We start from the raw sequence: 18,517 nt of genomic DNA on the forward strand, positions 1-18,517 counted from the left end.
TGATGTTGGAACCATTCCCATATGTCACCTTTGTGGTGAAACAGGACATTACAAGAGGGACTGTCCAACAGAGAAGAACTATGGGGGAACAGGAGGATTTTGATCCCAATACATGGGAAAACATCAAAGAACCCTGCTATATTTTGGTACGCTTCCAAACCCCGATAACTATTTATAATTATGATTACTCTTCCGTTCAAACTAAATCATAACACTTATATAAAAATTTGAAACCTTAACAGGTATGCTATGATAACTTAGTGTATACATAAGGGTCGTTTATAATTAAGATTTGTAGAGTTAGAGTGAGTAATCCCGCCTCATTTCCTGTTCCTAGTTTGGTTGTGGATTTAGGGCAGGGTTGCTCAGTCTAAGGTCTTACCAATCTTAATTATACATGACATGTATGCACCAAGCAATTATAGAGAGACCTAGTAAGGATCGTTTCATGAAAGTTCATAATTTCAAATTATCAGGACCCTCGTATTGGTAGTACCCGCCAACTTCGAATCAAAAAGGGGTTCGTAGTGATAATAACAGAATAAAACCAGAAGCACGGAAAACTTAGGTACTTAGGATATCATTCTAGTAATCATTCATCCCAGAACGACTTAATATCTATTTCATCAAGAAAATGCTGACATCCTCATTCGACATGGTTTGGCCTGGCCCTTACCATCTGAAAATTCTTAAGCCGTATCAGAGAACTTTTCCTTAATCAGCCGTAAGATGAAATTCTTTCAATCCATAACACAAAACCCTTAGGTTTCCTCTCGTTTCAAAACTTCAGAAGTACCCATGAGAAGAGTACTAGGCCATTCTAGCCTACTTAGTAGACAGGAAACTTCAAACGAAAAGCACAAAAGTAGCCTTAGAAGCCAGTAACTACTGAAATACCTCAATAGATCTCATAGGAAAATCATTATACCACCGGTCAAGTTCAAGAATAGAGACTAAGAACTCATTAACTTGATCTGTTGTTGCTAAGTGTATACACGAGGGTGGTATATAAGTTAGACTTAACAAGATTAAGGATGTGTGCTTCCGCCCTATCTCCTATTCCTTGTTTGGTTGTGGACCTGGGGCAGAGTCACCCATCTGAATGTTTTGGGAAATCTAAATTATATACGACTTGTATACACGAGGTGATGATGGATGAGCCAAGTATGAGTCTGATCAGGAACTTTGGAGCAAAAGCCAGCATCATGTATTCTACTAGGTAGAATTCAACATGAGACCACGACAGTGGGTTAAGCTACTAAATGACTACGAATTTGAAATTCGTTATCATCTCAACAAAGCCAATATAGTAAATAACATCCTAAGTCGAAAAGAGTACCTAGGTCATAGTTCCAATCATTGACTATGATAACCCATTCAAATCTCTCCACACAAAGTAAGGAGGCTCAACAGGAAGCCGTGAGACCTGAAAATATGGCTAGTAGAGAAGATAACTGGAACGTGTGAGAGCACGGTATGCGAATATCTGTTATCTCCACTGAGATAAAAGAATCATCTTCTAGTTCAGGTCGTCACTCAAAAATCTCTAGGAATTAGAGTAGTCATGATTCGATGGGATCATCTATGGTAAAGAATGGGATATCCATTTACCAATTAGTTGAGACCATTATCACACTAGCATTCAAGTTGCTCCATTCAAAACCTTATGTGGTCACAAGTACAGATCCCATCTGCACTAGACTAAATTAGGTAATACACAACTAGCTAGAGATCCAATTTCAACACATCACCCTCGTTGATCTGGAATTCATCCGAGAAACTACCAAAAACAAAATACGAATCGGGAAGCTCCATAAAGCTTCCAGAGTTAACCAGAGAAACTACGGCTTCGATAAATGAAAACCCTTGGAATTCCAAGATTGATGACCTTGTCATATGAAGGTCTCACTCAGGAAAGACAAGATGCGCTTTATAAAGCGTGAAATACAAAACTCAAAGTACATAAGACCATTTGAGGTTATTACCAGAATCGGTCTTGTACCTTTAAACTTAGACTACAAAAAAAAAATTAATAACATTCATCCCATCTTTCGCATATTTAATTTTAAGAGGTGTCTATCCGATAAAACACTTGTTATTTCACTTGATGAAATCAAGTTATATAAAAGTCTACACTCTGTAGAAGAACCAATAAAAACCATGGATAGGGAAATCTAAAGAACCACGCAAAGTCTTATCCCGTCAGTGAAGGTTCGTTGGATTACAAACCGGGGACCAGAATTCACTTGGGAAAGGGAAGATTAGACGTAGTCCATGAGTATCACTTTAGACTTAATTTCGGGACGAAATTCCCTCTAACGGGGTGATAATGTGACACCAGTCAAATTTGGTCAAAAATTTATTGATCTATAATCATAATTGGGATGAACCAAGTGGTAGATTTTGTAACAAGGTTTCCAAAAATATAAACAACACTGAAATCCGAGTTATAACGAAGAAGTTATGACCAATCGAAAATCCGCGATTAAACTGGCAAAACATTGTTCAGTGTAAAAAGAGAATTTTCGATAAAAGGCTTTTTAGACTTAACAATCTAAATAAAAGTTGTAGAATATATTAAACCGAGAACGTTCATAAAAAGAACGTCAAAATCTGACTTCGTATGAGAAAGTTACGATTTTTCGAAATTTTGGTTTAGCAGTAGACAGCTAAAAATTCGAAATATAAATCGATCGATATTTAGCCGATGCAACTTAAATGAGAATCGAAGGTCTCGTCAAAAGTAGCACAACGGTATAAAGACAGACGAAAACGGACGTCGGATGAAGAAGTTATAAATTTTTAACGGATTTTCCTGTCCCGGTCTGTTAAAAATAATAATATTAAAAATAAAATCAAAATTAGCCAACGAAGTCTAAACGAAAGTCGTAGAGTATAATTTTACCTACGCGTGCATATAAAGAACGTTAAAAACGGAGTTCGTATGCAAAAGTTATGAATTTTAGAAGTTTTTGGCTCAAAAACCGAGAAAAATCACATAGTCACTATTCTGCCACGTCACCCTCGCATGCGAGGCTGCCACGTGTCACCTTCTGATAGGACCGCAAATCGTTGTGTCACCATCAGATTGGACCGCAGCTACGGTCCAGTAAGAAGTTCACACCATCGCATGAGACACACCGCGGACCCTCGTGGCCTTCTCCTATTCACCGAAGTTCGGACCACTCAGAAGCCTCAACGTCCGAAGCCTTGCCCCGTGTTCACTTCGCATGTCCAATGCGTGTGCTGCTGACTCCTCGCCCTTGCCACCTGTCTTCTTCGGACCGAACACTCGCACCCCTATATAAAGGGTGCGAGCCTTCTCGCATTTGAAGAGTTTTTCACCCCCAAATTTCACCATTTTCACCTTTTCACCCCCTCGACTTTCTCATGACCCCCGAAGGCCCCGGTATCACATCCAATCTGTCACACCCCCAAACCTGAACGGCGGAAACGTTCGGGGGAGGATGACTTCATGTGGTAACGTAACAAATGAATACATAGTAAAGAAAGCAATACAACCATCATATATATAATTGAAAGTTTACATTTGTCAAAAGTTACATGTTCAAAACTCAATTACAATATGATGTCAAAATACGAGATTAAACTGGCGCCGCAGCATCCCTTCATCAAAAGCGAAATGAATACCTGAAATTACTGATTCCCTGGGACATACAAGTAATTTTGAAAGAGTAGATCAGCATTTAAGCTGGTGAATTTCATAAGTATTTAAGTGACAATGTTTGAATGAACTGAAATGTTTTATCTTCGTTTGTTTGTGGTTAGAAAATCCAATATTTTCTACTAGTATAAAAGTAGCCTTCACTCAAGACCAATGTTTGTTTCTAAAATGTATGTAAATGTAAAAGAACCAATGAATTTGAAAACCTTGTAAATCAATGCATTTTAATACCCCTTGTGAGTTTTATAACCATACTATTGACTCTGAATGCCTATACACAACGTTCTTCAGGCGTTGGAATGTTATGACGTTTGTCACCCCAAACGGTGGACTGCAGCTAACAGTCAGGGCGCGGGTTTGTCAAGCCCGTATAGATCTATACACAAACACCATGCTCCCCCTCCAAGGGATTCTGGTATATAATACAGGACTTGAAATGTGTACTCGAACGTACATGAAGTTAGTGTCTCACAAATCCGTGGTATAAAAACAGATCTACTTGTTAAAATGTTACGTTTGTTCTTGTACACGAAAGTGAACTTCTTGAAATATGTGATTCTACTACATAAGAGTTAGAAATTTGTTTCGTAAAACCATACCTATTATAGTTTCCAAAAAGCGTGTCTTGTTTGTTTAGAAATATTGAGAAGAGAAATCACTTGTTTATGAAAGTATACATTTTTGGTGTAGAGTCTAGGATAGACAAGAAAAATCTAAGAACAGTTTAGTTTATACACGTATTACAACAACATTATATTTTAAAAGGTAAGATGCTATTGTGACATATGTTATATATATATAAAAGTTCCTTTAAATGTTTATAAATCGCATGATATTTGAATATATAACAGTATATAAAAGAGTTTCCTTATGGAACACACGATAATACTCGTGTGTTTTACTTGTAATCCCCCCCTTGAAAGCATATAAAAGTATTTAGAATAATTAAAACGGTTGATTAAGGGGTATGAAACTCACTTGAAAGTTTGAAGATAGCGAGATGGAAAACCGGGCAGAGTTTCGTCTCGGGAAACGGATTTTCCTCGGGGTTCTCGGGAATCTCGGGAGTAAAATCGACCTTCGGGACTTGAGCCAAAAAGACCAGAGCTTCGGGTTTGAACGGACACGGAAAACGAGGCAAAGTTGGGAGAGAGAGAAGAGAAATGAACCCTTTCTTTGGAAACCCTCGCATTCTATTTATAGGAAGGCTGGTCTGCCTCGGTACGCGGGGCGTACGCTCGTACGCGCTGCGTACGCGTACGTCATGCATGACCGAAGCCTCGACTGCCTCGGTTCGGATGGGACGGGTTGTTGGGTTCTCGGGTCGGATGGGACGGGTTGCTGGGGAGGTGGGTCGGATGGGACGCCGGGTCGGATGGGACGTCGGGTCGGGCGGGTCGGATGGATCGGATTCCTCGGATATGGCGACGTGGACGATCCGAGGCCAATCCTCTCGGTTACGCGGGGCGTACAGGAGTACGCAGCGCGTACTTCGGAGGAGGATGCTGACTCCCCTTCGGATAATATCCGAATTTTGAATTAAATAAATAAATAATTTATTTAATAAACTTCAAAAATCCATATCTTCTTCATACGAACTCCGTTTTCGATGGTCTTTATATCCTCGCGTAGGTGAGACTACGCTCTACAACTTTCGTTTAGACTCCGTCGGCAAATTCCAAAATTATATTTTTATTATTTATTAAAAATCCATCGTGTTTAAGGAATTTCTTAGAAAATTCATAACTTCTTTATCTGATGTCGGTTTTTGCCAGACTTTTTACCGCTGGAATACCATTGTCGAGACCTTCGATTCTCGTTTAGGTCATTCCGGCCAAAAGTCGCTCGATTTCCGATTCGAGTTTTTAGCTGTCTGTTGCTAAGCCGTACTTGGAAAAATCACATCTTCGCTATATGAAGTCGGATTTGGGCGTTCTTTTCACGTACGATTATGTTTCACAGACATTTAATCATAGAAGGAAATTAAGTAGAACTTATTTATACATGTTATTATGAAGGTAACTTTTTATTATTCAGAAGTGGTTACAATACTTGACCCATTTTGGTCGTTACAAAGAGTTGAAATATCGGGTTGTCACATCATCCCCCCGTTAGAGAGAATTTCGTCCCGAAATTTAAAGTAGCAAAGATGCTAGTGAACATGAAAGAGATGAGGGTACTTTTGTTTCATCTGAACTTCGCGTTCCCATGTGAATTCAGGTCCCCGCTTGGCGTTCCAGCGAACCTTCACGATGGGTATGCGACTTTGTTTTGTTTGTTTGACCTCTCGGTCCATGACTTCTACTGGTTCTTCCACAAAGTTGAGGCTCTCGTTGATCTCGATCTCGTCGAGTGGAATAACAAGAGTCTCGTCGGACAGACACTTTTTCAAGTTTGAGACGTGGAAGGTTGGATGGATGTTACTAAGTTCGCGCGGTAGGTTAAGCTTGTAAGCCACAGGGCCGATTCTGGCAAGAATCTCGAAAGGCCCTATGTATCTTGGATTTAGTTTCCCACGCTTTCCAGATCGTATTAAACCCTTCCACGGTGAGACCTTTAATAAGACGTGGTCTCCTACCTGGAATTCTAAAGGTTTCCTCCTTTGGTCAGCGTAGCTTTTCTGTCGATCTCTTGAGGCCTTCAATCGTTCACGAATCTGAACGATCTTCTCTGTTGTTTCACGTATGATCTCCGGACCTGTGAGAGTGCTTTCAGGAACTCTTCCTCTAGCTAACTGGGTATCGCCAACTTCAGTCCAGCACAGAGGGGATCTGCACTTTCGACCATAGAGGGCTTCAAACGGAGCAGCCTTTATGCTTGTATGATAACTATTGTTGTATGAAAATTCGACAAGGGGTAAATGAATATCCCATGCCTTTCCAAAGTCAATCACACAGGCTCTCAGCATGTCTTCTAAAGTTTGTATTGTTCTCTCACTTTGTCCGTCTGTCTGTGGGTGGTAGGCTGTACTCATGTCTAGCCTAGTTCCCAGGGAACTTTGTAGTGACTGCCAGAATCTTGAAGTGAATCTACTATCTCGATCGGAGATAATGGATATTGGAACACCATGCAGTCGTACTACTTCCCTTAAGTAAGTTCTTGTAAGCTTCTCCATTTTGTCAGTCTCTTTGATGGGTAGGAAATGTGCGGATTTGGTCAATCTGTCGACAATGACCCATATGGTATCGAGTCCACTTGTCGTCTTGGGTAACTTGGTTATGAAGTCCATAGTAATCCGCTCCCATTTCCATTCCGGTATCTCTGGTTGTTGTAGTAGTCCTGACGGTTTCTGATACTCGACCTTAACCTTAGTGCAAGTAAGACATTTACTCACGAAGGTAGCAATTTCTGCTTTCATGTTAGGCCACCAGTATAGTTTCTTAAGATCCAGATACATTTTATCTGAACCCGGGTGAACGGAATATCTTGAATTGTGAGCCTCGGTCATGACTACGTATCTGAAACCACCATGATTTGGGGTCCAGATTCGGTCCATGAGATAGTAGGCTCCGCCACCCTTGACTTCTAAATTCTTCTCCATTCCTCGCAGGGATTCACCCGCCACATTTTCAGGTTGCAAAGCTTCCATTTGTGCTTCTTTAATTTGTGTGGATAGGTGGGAATGGATAGTCATGGTCAGAGATTTGACCCTCCGACCAGTGTATTCCTTTCGACTGAGGGCGTCGGCTACTACGTTGGCCTTGCCAGGATGATAACGAATTTCGCATTCGTAGTCATTCAGTAACTCAACCCATCGTCGTTGTCGCATGTTGAGTTCCTTCTGATCGAAAATGTGTTGAAGGCTCTTGTGATCGGTGAATATAGTACTCTTTGTTCCGTATAAGTAGTGCCTCCAGATCTTCAGAGCAAATACCACTGCTCCTAACTCGAGGTCGTGTGTCGTATAGTTCACTTCGTGTGTCTTAAGCTGTCGGGAGGCATAAGCGATAACCTTCCCTCTTTGCATAAGAACACAACCAAGTCCTTGATTTGAAGCATCGCAATACACTACGAAGTCTTCTATCCCTTCGAGGAGGGATAGTATTGGTGCGGTGCACAAGGCCTGTTTTAGTGTCTGGAATGCCTTCTCTTGTTTCGCTTCCCAGTCAAAGGCCACTCCTTTCTGGGTTAATGAAGTAAGAGGTTTCGCAATGCTCGAAAAGTTCTTTATGAATCTGCGATAGTAGCCAGCTAGACCTAGAAATTGACGAATTTCTGTAGGTGTCTTTGGTGCCGACCAGTTCTCAATAGCCTTAATTTTGGAAGGGTCCACGTGTATACCTTTCTCGCTAACAACGTGACCTAAAAATTCGACTCTTCGAATCCAAAATTCGCATTTAGAGAACTTCGCATATAGTTTCTCCGTTCGCAGTGTTTCTAGGACTTTTCGTAGGTGTTGACTATGCTCTTCCTCACTTCGAGAGTAGATAAGTATATCATCGATAAAGACGATGACGAACTGATCCAAGTAAGGGCGGCATACCCTATTCATTAGGTCCATAAATACTGCTGGTGCATTGGTTAATCCGAACGGCATCACCACGAATTCGTAGTGTCCATAACGAGTTCGGAAGGCTGTCTTTGGAATGTCCCCCTCTAGAACTCGTAATTGGTGATATCCGGATCGCAGGTCTATTTTGGAGAAGTAGTTCGCCCCTTGAAGTTGATCGAATAGGTCGTCGATACGGGGTAGAGGATAGCGGTTCTTGACAGTAAGTTTGTTCAGCTCTCTGTAGTCGATGCACATACGGAACGATCCGTCTTTCTTCTTTACAAACAAGACCGGTGCTCCCCAAGGTGAGAAACTTGGTCTTATGAATCCTTTATGAAGGAGTTCATTAAGTTGGCTGGAAAGTTCCTGCATCTCTGCTGGTGCAAGACGATAAGGCGACTTCGCTACTGGGGTAGCTCCTGGAATTAAGTCGATTCTAAACTCGACTTGGTGTTGCGGTGGTAATCCTGGAAGTTCTTCTGGAAAGATATCGGGAAAGTCGCGTACTACCGAGATGCTCTTGATGTCCTTCAGTTCTTGACTTGTATCGACGATGTGCGCTAAGAATGCTCGACAATCCTTCCGCAAGCACTTTCGAGCTTGGATGCACGAAATGATGCGAAGGTTTGTACTAGATTTGTCGCCGTAGACAACTAATGTTTCGTTGTTTGGGAGGTTAAGACGGACTGCTTTCTCAAAGCACATGATGTCGGCGCGAAGAAGGCTCAACCAATCCATGCCGACTATGACGTCGAAACTTTTAATTTGAACCGGCATGAGATTGATTGGGAAAGAATGGCCGTCTAATGTTAACGTACAGCCCATGTATATGCAATTTGTGTTTTCGGTTTTTCCATTGGCCATCTCTATAGTGAATGATTTTTCTAACTTGCTAGGTTTAGGTTTAAGTAAATGAATAAAGTTTTGACTCACGAAACTTCTCTCCGCTCCACTATCGAATAATATGCATGCGTATGAATTATCGAGAAGGAACGTACCAGCAACAATAGTTGGGTCAGCTACAGCTTCGTTGTGGCCTATTGCCAAAACTCGTCTCACACCTCCGGTGCCTGCTGCCTTAGGACAGTTTCTCTGGTAGTGGCCCACCTCGCCACAACCGTAGCAAGCCTGCCCTACACCCGCACCGGGAATTTGAGTGATCGGCTTTGCGGGTTCCTTGCAGAAACGGGCTGTGTGCCCTTTCTGGCTGCAGTTGGCGCACTGCATAGCTCGACAAAGTCCATGGTGGTGGTAATTGCATTTGGTGCATTTTGGGAGGTTGCCTATATAAGGCTTTGTTGGGTAGGTATTTGTAGGGCTGTAGCAGGTACAGTGGCCGCATTTACTGACACCAGCTGTTTCTTTGCGGATTCTTGGGAAGATCCACCCTTCCCTTTAATCCATGCCCTCTTCCTGCCATTGTTGTTGTTGTAGTTGTTGTAGTTGTTGTTTGCTTTCTGTGGGGCTGGTGCAGAAGTGGTTGAGTTCTGATGACCTCCGTAGTCGATCAGAGATTGTGCCAGTTCCTTAGCACTTTCAAAGGTGTCAGGTTTAGAAGCTAACACGCTTGATCGCATTTGGGGCGTCAGTCCCCAGATGTACCTTCCTATCTTCTTGCTCTCGGGAGCAATCATATCTGGACAAAGGATTGCCAGCTCGCAGAATCTGTTGGTATAAGTAGCGATGTCGGTACCAACCATTCCGAGAGTCCATAGCTCGTGTTCAAGCTTTTGAATTTCTCCCCGTGGGCAGTATTCTCTCATCATCATGGCCTTCAAGTTCTCCCAACTTATGGAGTTCGCCACGATTAGGGTGAGTACTTTAACGTGGCCATTCCACCAAGTTAAAGCTTTATCGAGAAGGGTGAAAGTTGCAAATTTGACCTTGCTGTGCTCGGGGCAGGAGCATATTTCAAAGACTGCCTCCGTCCTTTCGATCCACTGCCTCAGGGCCATCACACCACCAGTACCATAAAACATTCGGGGCTTGGCATTAGTGAAGTCCTTATAGGTGCATTCCCGAGGTGGTCCATGACTCTCGCCATGGTTGGATGGGTGTGTGCCAGATCCCGAGCCATTAGTACTTGAGTTATTGATCTGTGACATGGCAGCTGCCACTGCCGCGGTGACTGCTGCTTGAAACATAACAGCATCAAATTGAGGTGGTGGAGGTGGTGGTGGTATAGGTGCTTCCTCACCATTGTTTCGCCTTGGATTCCTACGCGGAGGCATCCTTCAACTATAGATTGAAAAGACAAGGATAAGAATTTCATAGAATGGAAAAAAAATGTATGTGTCTCATGAACTAAATCGCTATAGTTCAACAACAAATGATAGCATGAGTCTTACAATAGAAGAATGAAAGTTATTTGTAAGACTGAAGGTATGAAACAAGTATTTGGGGTTCTCAAAGACCATTCAAGGTTCGAACGAAATACTCAACATAGTAGTAATAGTGCCACTTATATTAATATAAAAGTTGTTACAACGATCATGAAAATTTGACCCCCATAAGGGTCTCCGATTACAAAGTTCGAGAAATTTAAAGACTTTTAGCCGAGGTCCTAAGCTATAACAAAATTTGAGTCCTAGACAAGCATTACTTGCGTCGAAGGTTGCGCTTGGAGCTTGACTCCGTATCTGATTGCTTTGACTCCATTAGACGCCTATCGAAAGCGGCTTGTTGTTCCCTTAGTTCGGCGAGGGCTGCAATCATTTGCGCTTGAAACGATTCAGCTTGGAATTGGGCGTTGTCTTGCATCTTGTCCAGCCTACGGATGTCAGAAGTGTGAACCTGCACTTCCACGTTGATATCCCGGAGTCGACTAGCTTGTACTCCAGACTGATAGGACTGATTGGCTAACTTACCCACCATTACCGGGAGTGCTCGATCAGCCGAACCTCCGCCGCGGACATCATAGAAGTCCCGGCACATGCCGTAGGGAGGGCGTAGGTTTTGCTGTTGGCTCCAATGGTGGAGGTGACTTCCCCAGACGGGAGTCGGTCCTTGAAAGTTCCTTACGAAGACGGGAGGTTGAATGGGTGGTGGATCGATAACTTCCGGCTCTGAGTCGGTACCGGAGTCATCACCCACTTCTATGGGTTCCTCGTCCTCTTCGGGATCGTCTTCGATCCATCCTCCGTTGCCTTGGTTGGGAAAGTAGGGGTCGCCAGGGTGGTGAAATCCAGCCATTTGGCTGTACGAGAAATAGGGTTATAAGAATTGAGTAAAGTCGGAACATGTAAAACATGTAAGTTAAACTAGTTTAGATAGCAAATACTCCTATAGTATTTAAATTCTTGTGTTTGATTCTTGAAATGGTTTGGTAAGTTTTGACTTGTTGCTTACTATGATCATTCCTCGATATACGTTGGTCCAATCTTGGGCAAATATAGTTGATCACGCTATATTTGTCCAAAATCTGATTACATATATCGAGTCTCAATCGTAGTGTCAACTTGTCTAAATACTTGTATAGTTGTATAACATGAAAATAGTTCGTGGTATGCATGTATTTGTACTTAAATGAACTACCAATTTAAGTTGAACGAAATGCTGCTTAAGTGTAAAAAGAAAATTTGTTTTGTCAGAGAGTATTAGTCCCTTAAGCATTTATAGTTTGTATATCTTATGTGGTTCGATATACTTAGTTCACTATAAACATTGCTCTGATACCAATCTGTCACACCCCCAAACCTGAACGGCGGAAACGTTCGGGGGCGGATGACTTCATGTGGTAACGTAACAAATGAATACATAGTAAAGAAAGCAATACAACCATCATATATATAATTGAAAGTTTACATTTGTCAAAAGTTACATGTTCAAAACTCAATTACAATATGATGTCAAAATACGAGATTAAACTGGCGCCGCAGCATCCCTTCATCAAAAGCGAAATGAATACCTGAAATTACTGATTCCCTGGGACATACAAGTAATTTTGAAAGAGTAGATCAGCATTTAAGCTGGTGAATTTCATAAGTATTTAAGTGACAATGTTTGAATGAACTGAAATGTTTTATCTTCGTTTGTTTGTGGTTAGAAAATCCAATATTTTCTACTAGTATAAAAGTAGCCTTCACTCAAGACCAATGTTTGTTTCTAAAATGTATGTAAATGTAAAAGAACCAATGAATTTGAAAACCTTGTAAATCAATGCATTTTAATACCCCTTGTGAGTTTTATAACCATACTATTGACTCTGAATGCCTATACACAACGTTCTTCAGGCGTTGGAATGTTATGACGTTTGTCACCCCAAACAGTGGACTGCAGCTAACAGTCAGGGCGCGGGTTTGTCAAGCCCGTATAGATCTATACACAAACACCATGCTCCCCCTCCAAGGGATTCTGGTATATAATACAGGACTTGAAATGTGTACTCGAACGTACATGAAGTTAGTGTCTCACAAATCCGTGGTATAAAAACAGATCTACTTGTTAAAATGTTACGTTTGTTCTTGTACACGAAAGTGAACTTCTTGAAATATGTGATTCTACTACATAAGAGTTAGAAATTTGTTTCGTAAAACCATACCTATTATAGTTTCCAAAAAGCGTGTCTTGTTTGTTTAGAAATATTGAGAAGAGAAATCACTTGTTTATGAAAGTATACATTTTTGGTGTAGAGTCTAGGATAGACAAGAAAAATCTAAGAACAGTTTAGTTTATACACGTATTACAACAACATTATATTTTAAAAGGTAAGATGCTATTGTGACATATGTTATATATATATATATAAAAGTTCCTTTAAATGTTTATAAATCGCATGATATTTGAATATATAACAGTATATAAAAGAGTTTCCTTATGGAACACACGATAATACTCGTGTGTTTTACTTGTAATCCCCCCCTTGAAAGCATATAAAAGTATTTAGAATAATTAAAACGGTTGATTAAGGGGTATGAAACTCACTTGAAAGTTTGAAGATAGCGAGATGGAAAACCGGGCAGAGTTTCGTCTCGGGAAACGGATTTTCCTCGGGGTTCTCGGGAATCTCGGGAGTAAAATCGACCTTCGGGACTTGAGCCAAAAAGACCAGAGCTTCGGGTTTGAACGGACACGGAAAACGAGGCAAAGTTGGGAGAGAGAGAAGAGAAATGAACCCTTTCTTTGGAAACCCTCGCATTCTATTTATAGGAAGGCTGGTCTGCCTCGGTACGCGGGGCGTACGCTCGTACGCGCTGCGTACGCGTACGTCATGCATGACCGAAGCCTCGACTGCCTCGGTTCGGATGGGACGGGTTGTTGGGTTCTCGGGTCGGATGGGACGGGTTGCTGGGGAGGTGGGTCGGATGGGACGCCGGGTCGGATGGGACGTCGGGTCGGGCGGGTCGGATGGATCGGATTCCTCGGATATGGCGACGTGGACGATCCGAGGCCAATCCTCTCGGTTACGCGGGGCGTACAGGAGTACGCAGCGCGTACTTCGGAGGAGGATGCTGACTCCCCTTCGGATAATATCCGAATTTTGAATTAAATAAATAAATAATTTATTTAATAAACTTCAAAAATCCATATCTTCTTCATACGAACTCCGTTTTCGATGGTCTTTATATCCTCGCGTAGGTGAGACTACGCTCTACAACTTTCGTTTAGACTCCGTCGGCAAATTCCAAAATTATATTTTTATTATTTATTAAAAATCCATCGTGTTTAAGGAATTTCTTAGAAAATTCATAACTTCTTTATCTGATGTCGGTTTTTGCCAGACTTTTTACCGCTGGAATACCATTGTCGAGACCTTCGATTCTCGTTTAGGTCATTCCGGCCAAAAGTCGCTCGATTTCCGATTCGAGTTTTTAGCTGTCTGTTGCTAAGCCGTACTTGGAAAAATCACATCTTCGCTATATGAAGTCGGATTTGGGCGTTCTTTTCACGTACGATTATGTTTCACAGACATTTAATCATAGAAGGAAATTAAGTAGAACTTATTTATACATGTTATTATGAAGGTAACTTTTTATTATTCAGAAGTGGTTACAATACTTGACCCATTTTGGTCGTTACAAAGAGTTGAAATATCGGGTTGTCACACAAAGCCCGAAGCAAGCCCCGGAGCCTCGTAATTCTCAAGAATTCATCCTCTCTCTTGTCGAAACTCTGCCCGGTTTTAGCCGGTTTTTTGTCAAACAAACTATTTTCCGGGATACAAAACGCTGCCCGAATTACCACCTGTCAAGGTGAGTTCATACCCCTATAATTTACATTTTTAATGGTTTCTAAATGCGTTTTAGGGGGGAATTAAAGTTTAACACAATACTAAATTGTGTTAATAATTGTATGTGATAATAATCACGCAAATAGTTTCTGTATGCTTTCAAGAATTACCAAATACATCCAAAATGACTTAAAGCCATGTTAAATCTTTAAATTCATGTAAACTCTGTTAAATTCTTTGAAAAATGTTTTATAAACTATTTCAAATTATAAATGCCAAAAATCATGTTTATACATGTATAAATATATAAATAAGATTTGAAGGACTTAGGACTAATGAATAATCTTATTTCCTTTTCCTTGTTTGGATGTGGAGTTAAGGTTGTGTTATTTGTCCGAAGGTCGTTTCCTTCTTAATTATATATATTATACATATATTAGTATAAAAGGGTCACTCGTATTGGTATCATTACCTATGTATCAGGCTGAGCAAAGGTGTTCATCCATGAGAAATCATGTTAACCAGATAAAGCATATAAATTATAATAGGTATAATTTATGATTCAAAACTAAATATACGAGTATGATTCACATTCCAAGGAAAGTACCAAAACTTATTTAACTATACCAGGATATGTATAATGCCTTTAATATACGAATAATATATTAAAGAAGTAAAGATACATCATACCGGGTTTGCATTAACAAAGGTACGATACAGAGTACCATGGTTAGCAATCACGGGGTAATAATACATCATACCGGGTTTGCATTAACAAAGGTACGATACAGAGTACCAGGGTTAGGAATCACAGGGTAATAATACATCGTAACTCTCATTGAAACAATAAATTTTTGAGACCCATCATGGTGTACTTTTCTAAGTACGACTTTAAGTCCTGACCTATTAAACAAAATCTCTTGTAGGGAGAGCGTGAATTTGTGTATAGATCTATATGGGACTGACAATCCCGCACCTCTACTGTTCGCTACAATTTGGCCGGCAAGCCTAGGGTGTCAAATATCATTCCATTCTGACGCCTGAAGAACGTCGTCGCAGGCATATCAGTCATATTAGTATGGTTAATAGAACTCACATGGATAAAACAATGAGTGAATTACTAAGTAATATATTTCTCTTAAAACAGTAAGAAAAGATAATTACATCCCGACCAAATATACCTTCTATAGTCTTTACTTAGAGTAAAAGCTACGTATCATGAAATCAAGTATGGTAAATATACTTGTACTTCTGTTTTTGAACATTTAAAACCACAAGGCAGTATTATGGATAATATAATATTTTCCAGGATTAATACTAAGGTTTTTACCATAAAGCACATATAACTAAGAATACTTTTACAAATGAAACGGTTTATGGAATTAAACCACTTATTCAAAAGAAACGGGTTATGGGATTTAACCACTTATACAAAGGAAACGGTTTATGGGACTAAACCACTTTTACAAATGGAACGGTTATGGGATTAAACCACTTTTACAAATGAAACGGGTTATGGAAATAAACCACTCATCAAATGGAACTTAGTCATTCAATCTCTGTAAACTAGTATAACATAAAAGACCTTTAGTGGTTAATGCTATAAGTCCTTAGTTATTACATCAGAGTTATATGTAAGTAATATGCGATTAAAAGTGAAAGGTGTGACTTCCGCCTTACTTCCTGTTCCTTGTTTGGTTTTGGGCTTAGGGCAAATACACCCATTTCGCTGTCAGTTCGATATTAGGTTATACATAATTAATATAAACTAAGTAATTACAGAGGGAAACTATTAAGGTTATCAATTTATCACCTCAGGAAATATAGGATTTTCTGGAGGAACCAGTGAACTTTTCCAAAGAACCTAGAGTATACTTTACAGAACTAAAATACTTATGAACTCACCAGCTTAAATGTTGATCTACTCTTTTCAAATAACTTGTATTCTCAGGAATCCAGTAGATAGGTACACTCCCGAAGCTCTTGAGAAGACTACCTAGTACCGTACCGCGACTCTCGTCTTCTACTATACCTACTTTGGTGTTTGAATATGTAATGTTTAAACACTTATGTAAAACTTATACTTATTAATGAAATGGTTGTTTGTACTTGGATTACTATATTGCATGTGTTGTGATACTTACATGATGTCCTCCGCCCCCGAACGTTTCCGTCGTTCTGGTTTGGGGGTGTGACACCTAATGACCCACTCCCCATGAGTTTACGGCCATAAACTCATGGTGGGGTGTTCTATGATGCTAAATGGCCTTATATCACTTGGGAAAATTAGCTAAGATCAAATCTAGGGCATAGGAATGGATTAAACTCACATATGGACTATTTAATGGAGTTTACGGCAGTAAACTAGGAGTTTATGGCCGTAAACTCCCCCACACTCAATCCCTTGATGTTTTGGTTGTCCTAGGTCATTACAATGCAAATAGGAAGGTTCTAGGGTGGATTCCATGGCTTAGGAAGTGATTGGGACTTGTATTAACCTTGGAAAAGTAGTTTACGATCTATGAAGATGTTCTTGGGAGTTTACTACTGTAAACACATGAGTCTACAACCATAAACTCATGTTTGTCCAAGATTCATGGGTTTTGGTGGTTGAAAGTTAAGCATACTAAGTTCTAGACCCATTTCTAAGCCATACAAGGTGTTAAGGGCACTTTAACACGCATTTAATGAGTTTAAGGTCTAAGGAGATGAGTTTACGGTCCAAGAATGTTCTTGGGCCGTAAACTCAAGCTTGTCCCATTTGTGTAAGTTTTGGTGCATTTCTTGAAGGATTATAAGGTTCTATACTCTCATGGAAGCTTGTTGGAGGTGTTTAGGGGCAAACTAACACCTTAAAATGAGTTTACTCCCCATGTATAGGTGTTTATGGTCCAAGCATGTTCTTGGGCCATAAACTCATGCTTATGCCCCAAATGATGAGTTCAAGGTGTTCTAAGTCCATGCAAATAAGTCCCTTAGTCATATCTAAGCTCCAAATGAGGTTTGGAAGGGTTTTAAGGCTCAAAACCCCTTAGTACACGTGTTCACGACCTAAGGAGGTTCCAGGACCGTAAACACATGTTTATGGTCCTATTCCTCATATATTTGACGAATTTGAAGGGCAAAGGTGTTATACTAGGAGCTAGGATATTTACCTTGATGATTTGGAGCTTGATTTGGACGATTTTGGCTTGATTTCGAGTTTTAGAGAAAGAAAGTAGAGAGAGTAGAGAGAGTGGAAAAGGCTTCAAATGAGGCTCTCTCAACTTTATATATGCTCAAAGTTTGGGACACGGAGGAATTCTACCCGATACTGACGTGCTAAGCTCTTCAAAGGCCAAAACTGCAAGCTACAATAAAGAGGTATTCTTCTAACTTGATTTTATGATTCATGTACCAATATTGTATGCTAGTTGTAGGCTTCATGCTTTGGAAATCTTATTGCATGTATAATTAGAGAAAACATAGATCCAAAGTATTTACGGTTGCATGTGCACCATAGGAGTGTTATAGTGCTTAAATCCCAAAACAAACTTCTCTCTCTATCATTTGAAATCGGTAGGATTTTAATTCTCTCTCCATAATTTGGAAATCTTTAGGATTTGTAGAATCGATTACTCTCTATAAATATGGAAATTTATAGGATTTCTAGAATCAATCACTCTCTATAATTTGGAACCTTACCATGAAAGGATCGGAGGTGACTGCTTGCACCTCTCGATTTAACAACCTCGCAAAGCTTAGCCCATGAATGGTGAACCTGGAATACAAGGAGACCAAAAGGTACATAAGAGTATTAGGATCACCAGTTCATGGTCCGTTTACAGTGTCCAGACCCACTACCTTCAATAGTGCTAAGCAATTGTCATATCAATTAACTGAGCATTGTATCCGGCAGGTTACCATACCCCTACAAACCGAAAAGAACCAGAAGAGGAGTACAAAGAGGAAGTTCCGTGGAAAGTCAATTGGGAACTTCAAGAATCACAAAAGCAATCTAAAAATTGTGGTTGTGTACTCCTTAATCACAAACACTCACCTCCATCAAAGCCCTACTCTAGGAATTTACCCCTAGTATACAAAGTCCAATTTCCACGATGTCGGAAATTGCATGGTCTGCAACATCTATAACTTAAAAGGTCAAACCTTTAGGTACTGCAGAAAGGCCCGA

The sequence above is a fragment of the Lactuca sativa genome, chromosome 6 (assembly GCF_002870075.4).
Source record: "Lactuca sativa cultivar Salinas chromosome 6, Lsat_Salinas_v11, whole genome shotgun sequence".
Lineage (NCBI taxonomy): Eukaryota > Viridiplantae > Streptophyta > Magnoliopsida > Asterales > Asteraceae > Lactuca > Lactuca sativa.